Here is a 12,588-nt window from a genome sequence, read left to right on the forward strand (position 1 = left end):
CATATTTGAAAAACATTTTAGCACTGGTTAGCAGTGATAAAGTGCGCAGAGACTCAAGGCCAGAAAAACGAAGTCAGCAGAAACAGGAGATGTGAAGGCAATAAGTTAGAGGAAACCCACACCATGGATGCCAGGTCTATTAGCCACATCTTCACAGTTGGCACAAAATGAATAGGACCCTGGGAAAATAAAGCCTACCAACCTCAATCAGTTGATATTGGCTCAAAGTAGGAAATCTGGGAAATTAAAAATGGCAGTAGAAGGCAGAGAAGCTCCATTCTTTACCCCTAGCTGACCAGCAAATGTGCACAGACTTCTGCAGTATTATAAATGTGCCCATCTCTGACAGGCTCCCAACAACCATTGCAGAAGACCCCCAAATGACGTAATAGAATTGACTACATCCAGGAACCAGGCACTTCCAGCAGCTATAATCTAAATTATACCCCTGAGTAGTGTCTTAAGCCCCTTGCAATCACACGCTTCTTGCAACAGGAAGCTTTAGAACTGGCTAACAAGTATGAATATCCTGATTTTGGCCCTTACAGCCATGACGTCTTCTGCAGCCACTGCAAAAATTTTGAGCAGAATTGCCAGGCGGTGGGGATGAAAATCGGAAGACTTTCTGCTGAGCTGTACCAGATCTGCGATCAATCCCCCCCTCATACAGAAGTACATACAACACTTACTGACTGAAATAGATTAGAGCTCTGCTCTCTCAGGAGAGATTTTAAAATGTGCCTCCAAACTCACAGAGAGGTTACCAACTTAGGGAAAAATTGGAGGCACGGATGACCATGCGATGCTCTGATGTAGAGTCCAAACTCTTGAGGAACAACATGTAAAATTACAAACCACACAGGAGGACCTACAGAATCACAACGGGCACAACAGCAAGTGCTTCATAGTCATCGCTAGACATGTCTTGGGAGATAGTATCCTTGGATTCACGAGAGCCATTGTTATGTTTCATAAAGGTGCCCCATATAGGCTCAGGTAGCAACCTAACCTTTCACCTATATTTTCCCTGCCATTACACTATATAACGGTTCTTGGTACTGACCTTTTGCCTAGTTACGGTAATGCCTAAATGACATGGGGTTTTCTCATTATTATGCATAAGGATTCTTGCAATCACAGCAAGACTACCATCTCCTGCATAATAACTATCTATAAGGATCATTCCTTTCGTCATCCTAGTCTGACGTGACACACCAAGGTATGTCCCCTGGAAGTACCACATTGTGTATATACACACCATATCTTTGCTGAGGCAGGAAAGGAGAAAAGGACTTCCATGCTGACGTTGAGGTTCCTGCACACATAGACTCGAGCTTGCAGTGGTCTGACATTCCTTGAGGGGTGTCCACCTCAAGGCCAAGACGGGAGTCCCACACTCTCTCACTTCAGGTATTGGGGTTGACTTTATCCTAGAGGGATTATTTGCTTTTACAGCTACATGCATGCTAGGTATACTTAGGTACATCTAGTTAGGGTTGTATCGAAGGAGTACGCATTTTACTGGCATGTATTTTCATACTTGCCTGTATTCATTGTTTTAGCACTATGGTAGAAATATACCATCCTTTTATTCTGCTGGTGCTTTCAATCCTTGATATCTGCTTTTGTCTTATGGTTGTTTCAGCACACCTATTTTACATTAAAATGACGCTGGTTCAATAAATGCTTATTGAAAAACGTCCCCACCGTTTATACTGTGTATCTCTCTGAGACAAAGTGAGCACAAGTGACTGAGCGGAAAGTATTGCACTTCTTCCACGATCCTGAGGGATCAGGGTTGTCATGTTTGATAGTTGTCAATAACTATTCTCTCCTTGGTAAGAGGGGTTTCTAGTGGCACTGTGAGCTAGATGGTATATAGGCTAACATACCTAGGTGGGGGTGTCTAGAATCAGTCCGGTCACCAGTCCTATAGTATATGTTGTCTAAACATGCAGATCCTATATAGGTATATAGGAACTACACAACAACATGCTCCAGGTGATCATAGGCGACCCAGCCCTACTCCCATCAAGACTTGATTGGGCACGCAGAGTCCTCTTCAATGAGAACCGCCGGGATAACACACCAGACATCCTCGCTCGAGTCCACTATTTTCACAATAAGGAAAACATCATGAGTATTGCTAGAGCTTAAGGAGAACTCATTTTCCGAAGTGTCACCATCCAATTATATCAACATCTCTCCTTTGTTAGCCTCAGGAAGTGAAGACATTTTCGACCATTCATGAAATGCCTCAAGAACGCAAAATCAAATATCAATTGGGGAACCCTTTTAGACTCATGTTCTATTGGAAAGGAAAGCAGATATATTTGAGATCTCTTTCAGAGGCCAAGGCAATACAGGGACTACCCTCATTAGATATGAGGGGAAAGTCCAGGGACACACCTTGGAACACAAAGAGCTACGATCTAACTGGTAGACTATTTACAGACAACATAGACCCAGTTAGAGGAAGAAAACACCCCTGTCAAAACAGGACTGATGTCCTCTCCCACCTCCAAAACATGAAATACGAACTGCTGCAGGAGACAAAGTCCTCACCAACCACTTAATGTTACATGAGCATATGGTTCCCTAATCCAAACTCACTCCAAATGGGGATAAGAAATGGACTGAGGGGAGAGGTCCATCCTGAAACTCTGCTATACTATACACAAGACCTACTTTGCATAATACTCCCATCTAACTGGCCCACCCTCTGTAATATTTTGTGTGTCCATCCATTTGGAGCATTGCCCCTCTAGTGGGACAGCAGTACCTATCCACTCCAACAATGGATAAGATCCTTAAAGCAGGCCCTATGGGCTCATTCATTGCTACTATCAATATCCTTTTTCAGCGGTTTGCCTTTTCTATATATTAACACACTCAGAAGGTGGGGTGCTTTGTGAGCGTGGGTGAGAAGCTTGAAGGTTATCCTCTTGTTGACGGGGAGCCAGTGCAGGACTCTCAGGTGGGGTGTGATGTGGCTGTGGTGAGGGATGTCGAGGATCAGGCGTGCGGAGGCCTTCTATATCATCTTGTCAAAAAAAACCACAAGCATAGCATTTGCTCTTTACTGACATCCTTAGATGCGGAAAAATGTTTCATTGAGTGAACTTGGCATCTCTTAGAGCTGTCTTGGACTAGATCTAACTTGGTGCCAAGATGATTGGCAAAATCCAGGCAGCATACACCTACCCAAAAGCAACTTTCTGATCTATGGTTATTAGAAATTGGGTTATTAGTTGGCAGAGGTATGCACCATGTTTAAGCAGGAACCACAAGCCTAGCTAGGGTCAGAAACACACTTCAAACAGTAACACAGTGAAAACACTCCACAAAAATACTCCACACCAGTTTAGAAAAGTAGATTATGGTTAGATAAATAAAACAAGACCAAAACAATAAACATCTAAGAAATGAAAATCGCGGTATGTATTTTTAAAGAATATAAGTGAAAATAGCACTTAGAAGCAATAAGTGCCTATGTGGGTTATCTGGTAGCACTGGACTGGGACAAAGTCAAGAGTTCAGGCCAACTGCGATGGAGCACAGGCTGTATACAGGAGCCATGCAAGGCCCGCATTACAAAGTACCTTGATCCTGGTCACAACAGTGAGATGCGAGGCGCAGCCGAGCAATGCGTCGGTGTCCATCCTTGCGGTCGAGATGATGCATCGATTTTCTTCATGCAACAATGGTGATGCACCAGTTACGAGGATGAAGTGCCAAAGATGAGCTGTGCTGGTTCAGAAGCTGATGTGCAGGGGTATTCTCCACACAACTGAGGGGATGTGATGATTTTCTCCTACTGCAGCAGTGGCGATGTGGTATTTCTGATGTGTCGGTTCTTGAGCTGATGCCTTGGTTCCGAGTGTAATACACCGGATCTGTTCCCTCAACAGTGGCGATGCATCGATTTTGCTTCATGCTGCAGGGGATGCTTTGGTTCCACTGGAGCAAGCACCTGGAACCACTTTCTATGGACCAGGCACAGGCAAAGGAGATGAGAATTTGATATACCTGAAAGTGAAAACAGGAGACAAGCCAGCATGAGCTTGGAGCTCACTCTGGTTTTAAGTTCAGTTTTTCCTGAACAGGATCGGAGGGTAGCAAGCAGCAGGGTAGCACAGAAGAAAATCAGTTTTTCCCTGAGCAGCTGTCCAGTATAGTGGCAGTCAATGTAGCAGCACAATGGTCCTTTTTCCTGGCAGAGTTTGTTTACAGGCCCGGAAGCGTCTGATTTGGTGGGGTCAGAAACCCCGGACTTATACCCAATTGTGCCTTTAAATAGGCGGTGTCTTCAAAGAGGCTCCCTGCAGTGCACAAAGGTCCCCCCTTCTCAGCCTGGTCTCCAGAGTCACTACATGGGGGTTATCAACCCTTTGTGTTGGGACAGGATAATGCCCAGTGAGGAGTATCAGCTCCCCCCTCCCAGCCTGCCCAGGATGAGACATCAGGATGCGGATCACACCTACACTTACTTTGTGTGTGGCTGTGTAGAGGGAATGCACCAAGTCCAGCTGTCACCCGCCCCTTACGTGTATTGGAGATAGGCTGCGGCACACAGAGCTTTTGTAGCACAGAAATACCATCTTTCTAAAAGTGGCATTACTAAAATAGTAATGTTAAATCCAACTTTGCTAGCAAAGATAATTTATCATTACCATTTCAATTATATTAAACATGAGGGAGCTACTCAATCAGGAATTACAGTTTAAGAGTGTAATGAGGGAATCCCAATGTTGTCCTATGAGACGGACAGGGCTCACAGTATCAAAAATCGAGTTCAGGTGTTTTTTACTTCCAGGGCATGAAAAATTTAAAAGTACCTCTCCTACTTTTTTTAGTTACGTAGCCCTATGGGCTATCTAGGGCCTACCTTAGGGGTGACTTGTATGTAATTAAAGGGATTTAAATACCAAGTCAACATGCCAGTGGAAGCTTCACATATAAGCTCTGAAGTGGCAGACATGAGACATTTTTAAAGTGATACCTGAGTGTGTGGCATAATCAGCACTGCAAGCCCACTAGACGCATTTCATTTACAGGCCCTGGGCAAAGGTAGTGCACTCTACTAGGGACTTACAGATAAATTAAATTTACCAATTTTTGTTAAATCAATTAAACCATTTTTAGGGTAGAAGCATGTCCACTTTAGTGCTGGTCAACAGTGGTAAAGTGCTCAGGGTGCTTAGGCCAACAAAAGGATATGTTTAACAGTGGATGTAAGCAGGCAAAACATTTGGGGTAGACCACCCTATGGCTGTCAGGTCTAACACATGCCCCCCCACAGCTGAAAGTTAGGATAGCTACCCAACCTCTTGGGAATTCTCATTAGCAAAGAGGAGGGATCCTGGAAATACCATCAGCATCGGCGTGGGCTACCCCAGGTCTGTGTTCCACCCTAATGTCCATTCCCTGTAGGGAGATGGGCCACCTCAATAATTTTGGATTCTCACCCATTGTCTCTAGTTGGTAGAGGAATGCACCCTGTCCAAGTAGGGACCACCATCCTAATCAGAGTAAATTACAACACAATACTAAATTATTCTATGCTCACCCTCTGGTAGCTTGGGACAGAGCTGACAGGCTTAACTTAGAAGGCAATGTGCAAAGCATTTGTGCAGTATCTCATACAACACAGTAAATACACCACAAAACAAGACTCCACACCAGGTTAGAAAAATGAAGAATCTTTAACTCTGCAAGATAAGACCAAGACAACAGAAATTTGATTTGATTTGATTTATCAATTTGTATAGCGCGCGAATGCCCAAGGGCGTCTTGGCGCTGAGATGTACCACTGGATCTTGATGAGGTTGATTAGAACTGTGCCGAGAAAAGCCAGGTTTTAACTTCCTTTCTAAAGGATTTCAAGGATGGGCTGATTTTTATGTCTAGTGGTAGTTGGTTCCAGATTCTTGCTGCGTGTACCAGGAAACTTCTTCCGCCCCAGTTAGCCTTCCTAAATCTAGGGACCCTGATGAGTTTCATTTGGCCGGACCTGAGAAGTCTATTTGGTTCATATGGTTGTAAATGGGTTTTTAGAAATTGTGATCCAGTTCCATTGATTGCTTTGTATGCTAGGCATAGTGATTTGAATTGTATCCTATTTACAATTGGTAGCCAGTGCAGGTTTTTTAGTTTGTGGCTGACTGTCTCAAACTTTGGTATTCCGAGTATCAGCCTGGCTGCTGCGTTCTGCAGGCGTTGCAGCTTGAGTATGATTTTCTTCCTGGCTCCGGCATATAGGCCGTTCCCGTAGTCCCGTCTGGACAAGGCCAGTGCTGTCACCACTGTCTTGCGTGAATCGTATGGCAAGTAAGGTATAATTTTTTTGATCATTTTTAGGATGTACCCTAGTGATGATGCCAGTTTACTGGCTTGAGCGTCGAATGAGAGATTGGTGTCTAGCGTGATTCCTAGGTTTTTCAACTTTTCTGATGACTCTGGACATCTTCCCAGCTCTTTTGGCCACCATGAGGGGGACCATATGTTTGTGTCCCCTCCTAGTATCATGACCTCACTCTTGTCCCCGTTCAGTTTTAGGCAGTTCGTTCTCATCCATTGGCTGATTTGTGCCATGCAGAGTTGAAATTTTTCTGCTGTGTCCTGTACATCCTTACTTATTGACACCACAATTTGGGTGTCGTCGGCGTATGATATTGGGGTGAAGCCACTGTTCCTTATTATTTGTGCAAGGGGAGCTACGTATAAATTAAAAAGAGTGGGGCTCATCGAAGAGCCCTGCGGGACTCCGCATGGCAGGTTGAAGAGGTTGGATTTCGCTTCTCCTGATTTTACTGAGAAGGTTCTGTTCTCTAAGTAGGAGGTTATAAGGGCGCATGCTGAGTCATGTATGTGTGCTGTTTTTAGGCACGTTATAAGGATCTCGTGGCTGACAGTATCGAAGGCCGCCGATAGGTCGAGTAATATCAAGGCGGCCTTCGATCATTTGTCCAGTATTTGCCTAAGTTCCTCCACTGCTGTAATCAGGGCCGTCTCTGTTCCATGTCCCACACGGAAACCGAATTGGGAGTGATCCAGCCAATTGCCGTCCATCAGATATTGGGATAACTGTTTGATTAACAGTTTCTCCAAGACCTTTGCTGCAAATGGGATCCTAGCTATGGGTCTGTAATTATTGGGAGTTTCACAATCCAATTTCGTTTTTTTTAGCAGTGGCCTGATTGATATCATTTTCCAGTCATCAGGGAAGATGTTGGTACTGATAATTTGGGAAAATATTTTTTCTAGCACTAGGCTCAGCTGTTGGGAACAGATATGCATTATTTTGGGTGGACAAGGGTGCATTGGGCTGCCTGAGTTAATGGTGTGAACCTCTTTCTGGATCTGTTCAGCTGTAGGGGGTGTGAAGACGAACGCAGTGGTTTGGATTGGTTGTATCCCTGGGTTTGTTAAGTGTGATGTAACCTTTTCTACCGTCTCCGTGCTCTGATTTTTAAAAGATTCATAGACTGATGATACTTTGCTGACAAAGAATTCACCTAGAGTGTTGCAGAAGTCTGATGACAGTGTTCTGTGTTGTTGTTTTCAAATTTTGATAATTTCTTAACAGTGTTGAAAAGGGTTTTACTAGAGTTTTTAGACTCATTGATTTTCTGGATAAAGTATTTACTTTTTTCTGTTATTATTAATTTCTTGTAGCTGGCTAAGGTGGCTTTATATTCTTGTCTAAGGTGGGTATCGTAGTTGGTTCTCCATTTTTTCTCTGCTCTTCTGCACGTCTGTTTTTGTGCATTTAGTGCTTCCGAGAACCATGGTTGTGAGGGGGTTTTTCTTTTCAGAGTAGCCTTTTTCCGTGGGACTGTCAGTTTGATAGCATTGTCCAGCCATTCGTTGAATTGTTTGCAGGCTATATTATTAATCCAATCAAGATATCACAAGTTATGCTTCTGTAACCGCAAGGGTAAAAAAACAGTACTTGGCAATAATGAGCTCTTCCTATAACTGTTACGGTAATCCTTAAACCATGAAGAAAATAGAACACATGTGCTTCGGGACCCAGTGCGTCCTTTCATTTCAGTACCTTTGGGGCTTGTTAGGGAGTCGCCACAAATCACCATTACAGGACCCACGCTATCATGTGTGAGAACCTTTCTGCCTATACCTCTATGGTCTTCATGGAGGGAGACTGGTTCTGATCCTGTACCTCCAGTGTATGGACTGTGTCTCTCCCCACCATGGGCATGTGTTAGACCTGGCACCTTTAGCATGGTTTCCCCCTATCTTTTTGCCTCTATCTTCTGTATTTGTTATGCTGTGCTGGATTTCGTTTTTGCTGGTTAAGATGCTTTGGGCATTTTGCCACTGCTGTTCAGTGTCAAAGTGCAAGTGCACCCTGTGTAAATTGTTATTGTGATTGATTATCCAAGATTGGCATATTTATGTCACCAAGAAGTCCCTAGTAAAGTGCACTGAGTGTGCCAGGGCTGGTGATAACAAATGCTGCTATTGGGCCTGCAGCACAGATTGTGCCACCCACAGCCCTAAAATGGTGTCTCAGGCCTGCCACCGCAGTGCCTGTGTGCAGTCTGTGAACTGCCATGTCCTCCTGGTCAGTGTCCCCACTGGCCAGGCCTAACCCTTCCCTTTCTGTACACATTGGTCACCCCTATGGAAGGCCCAAGGTACCCCTTGGGCAGGGTACAGTGTATGTGAAAGGTAGAGCATGTACTAGTGCAGGTGACATGCTCGGGTAGTGAATTACAGCCATTTCCGTTTCTCACTATTGTAAGGCTAACTTGCCCCATAGGCTATCATGGGGGAAGCTGGCTACAGTGGCTACCAGCATATCTTACCATAGGAGCAAGATAGGACATAAAAGTGTGGTATCCCTGAACTCAGAATTTGATAACACATCTTTTAGGAAAGGTTGTTTTTAAATCCCGTGTTTGAGAACAGCACTTTTAGAAAGTTGCTGTTCTCTTGTCTGACCTTTCTGTGTGCCATGGCCTGTTTATGAATTGACTGTCTGGTTTGAGAGTGACAGAGGCTGGGAGCCCCCAGGAGGCAGGCTGAGTCAGCCCTAGGCTGAATGACTGCATCTGCATCTTGAGTGGTGGGAGGAGATAGCACCTGGGCCTGAATAGGGCTGTGCCTGCCTCCCACAATGATGGCTCCAGCTCCTGCTGGGCGGCTGACGACCCTGCCCCTCTCCCTGAAAGGAAAGGAGAGGCCAGGAAAACAAAGTGCTCAAGGAACACCCAGAACTGGTTCAGACTGGTCTCAGAGCCCTCCTGCACAAAGGGATCAAAGACTTTTAGAGGTATAAGTAGAGGACCCCTGACTACAGAAAATTGTATCACCCTGGAATCAAGAAGAAACCTCTGCCAAGGAAGGAGAAAGCTGAAACTGAAGAAGGAAGACGACTGTCCTGCTATTGCTCTGCTGGACTGACCTGCTGTTGCTTTGCTGCCAAGGAGAGGGGAAGGACTTTGCTTTGTGCTGTGTCCCCTTTGCTTGAAGGAATCTCCAAGGGCCTGAGAAGAGCTGGCTCCCTGTTAAGAAATCCCAGGAACAAAAGGACTTCACCCCCAGCTTCCCTGAACTCTGCTGAGAGAGTTCTGTCCTTCCTAGAGTGCTTGGTGCAGCCGCTACGAAGGCCGAGATCGTTGCAGCACCTGTTGCCGCTGCCAGAGTTGTCACATCCTTCGTTTGCAGGATGCACCAGTCCGGGGCAGGAAGATTACCATCGCTGAGAGTATCGTCGCAGAGCCTGTCGTCACTGGGTGATATCGTCGCACCGCTTGCTTGCGGACCGCATCACGTCACTGCGAACATCGTCGCAGAGACATCGCATCGAGGAGCTGCGAGAGGAAGATTGCCGCTGGACTGCGCATCGACGCCCCGGAGATCATCGCAGCCCCCAAAGATCATCGCATCGTGCCTTTGCGAGCTTTTCACTACGAAACCTCCGCACTGGAATCCATGCAAGGTACCGCCTCCCTCCCCATACAGACCGGATTCCTCGCAACACACCCGCTACATCCAGCGGGGCTGTCGCATCGCCTCCCCAAGGTCTCAGGAGTGACGCATCGCTTGTTTTCCACCGCACCAGCTTCTGTTTTGGGAACATTGTCGCATTTAAAGGTACTGTTGGCTAAACGTGACGCAGCTGTGAACTTTTCACGCAACTGTGGATAATTTTAACGCAACCTTACAGACTCTTCTGCAACCAAAATCTTAAACTGTGTATGTTGGATTTTTGTCATTTTGGTCTTGTGTAGTTTAGATTAAAATACCTTTATTTTTCTAAACTGTTGTGGTGTTTCACTGTGTTACTGTGAGTGTTGGTGCAAATACTTTACACATTGCCTTTGATAAGCCTTGACTGCTAGTGTCAAGCTACCCAGAGGGTGAGCAGAGGTTATCTAAGAGTGTTTCCTCCTTACCCTGATGAAAGCATTGTTCCCTATTTGGACAGTGGTACCTACCTCTGCCAACTAGAGACCCCCAGTTCCAACAGCATGAATCTCAAGAGACTACCCCACACAAGACTTCTTTGGAACCTTGTGCACTCTTAGAGCCACTTCATAGATGGAGAACCACTTGTTTCTGTCATTCACCACCGCATAACTGGGAAGCAGATCCTGAGAGTTGCAAACAACTTTTTCTGCAGCATACACTGTAGGTATGCTGCCACCACTACTGCTGGACTCCACTTGCTTGGCTCTGATGTCCAGCTCTCTCAGGCTCAGTTCATGGGCCATCCTCCTCTCCTCCATGGCCAGCCTTTTCTCCTCTAGAGCTTGCACGTGCCACAATTTAGCACGTTTGTGCTCTATTTCAATCCTGGCAAGTGCTAGCTTTTGCTGCCACTCCTACCTCCTGTCCTAAAGCTCCTCTTGTACAGGTTTCTAGAAGACACACTGCTGCCTGCACTTGGATGGATTTCCAGTCATGGGAGGATGTTAACACCTCTTCATAGGCTGCATGACAAGACCTCCAGACAGGTCTGCTCCAACTCCTTCACAGATTCTGACCCTTCCTCCTCAGTATCTGGATTGATCTGGTAGGGTGCTACTCATCCTCTTAAGGCTGTTTGAAGATCTGCCTTCTTGGCACTCCCCTTAAAGAACAGTTTCTTATCCTTGCAGAACCTCTTTAGCCCGACCACTGTGTAGGTCTCCAGATTGGCCAGCTTGAATTCTATCTTGCCAGGTAAGGTCACATACATAGAAAAAATGTTGAATAGGAAAAAAAGACTTTTGGAAAAATCTAAAATGTCAATTAGGGAGAATTTGTTCAAACTGGTCTAGATATCGAGTAGTAGTGTACACTAAGCGACTAGCCCAAGCACAGGCACATTTGCAGCATGGTACAAGGGTGCCTGTGGTGTAGGCAGTGTTGTTTTTCTGCAGGAAGGGACACCTTCCTGCATAAAAACAATCCTGAGAGGCTTTTTCCTCTTTCTATGTGTGCTGCAGATGGCAGCACATGTAGAAAGAGGAACAAATTAGGAGAAATAAAGATATTTCTCCTTGTTACACATCTCCGGGGGACGAGTATCTTTTTAGGGCATTCAAAGGTTAATCAGGTTTGGTAAACATGGGAATGCATCAGAAACCATGGGAACTACGCTGTGTTGACTACGGAAACGCCCTCTATGCAGGAGCCCCAACCAAGCTCATCAAACGACTACAATGCATCCAAAATGCCTCGGCACGACTGATCCTCGACGTACCACAACACAGCCACATCACCCCCCACTTGAGAAACCTGCACTGACTCACAGTCAAAAAGAGGATATCCTTCAAGCTCCTCATCTGCGCACACAAAGCACTTCACAAGACCGGCCCAGCCTACCTCAACAGACGGCTCTCCTTCTACATCCCCAACCACCAGCCACCCTCCACCGACCTCTCACTCACCACCGTCCTGTGCATCCGAAGAACAACTACTGGCGGGAGATCCTTCTCCCACCTCGCTGCATGGACATGGAACACCTTCCCACTGAGCCTATGACAGACCCAAGACCTGCAGACCTTCAGGAGGATACTCAAGACCTGGCTGTTCTATCAGTAGCGCCCCCCCACTCCCCAGTGCCTTGAGACCCTCGAGGGTATGTAGTGCGCTTTACAAATGATTGATTGATTGATTGATTGATTGAACGTCCATGCTAAGCCCAAGGAATACTTCCCAGGTGCACAGTAATGCAACGCAGCAATTTGCACTGCATTGCATTACGCCATATTATTTAAGCCATTCACTTATGGCACCAAAGGTTACAAGGACATTATAGTTAGGAATTAACATTAAAAATCCTTTGAATTTCACTGAAAAAAACAAGGGTTACAAAGATGTTATAGTTCAGAAATAGAATAAAAAAACACATTAGAAATTCACTAAAAAAAACGAAGGTTACAGGGACGTCATACTTAGGCTCAGATATCAATCTTACGAAGCCATTGAAATTCAGCAGTTAAAGATACCTGCTCTAACAATAACTTATGCCCCCACAATGCAGTGTTTATGTCCTCACATATAACATCACTCATGACATGGTCAGTGACATCTCTTATGACATCATCCACAGAACCACTCACATGCCCACAA

The sequence above is a fragment of the Lissotriton helveticus genome, chromosome 2_1 (assembly GCF_964261635.1).
Source record: "Lissotriton helveticus chromosome 2_1, aLisHel1.1, whole genome shotgun sequence".
In the NCBI taxonomy this organism is placed as follows: domain Eukaryota; kingdom Metazoa; phylum Chordata; class Amphibia; order Caudata; family Salamandridae; genus Lissotriton; species Lissotriton helveticus.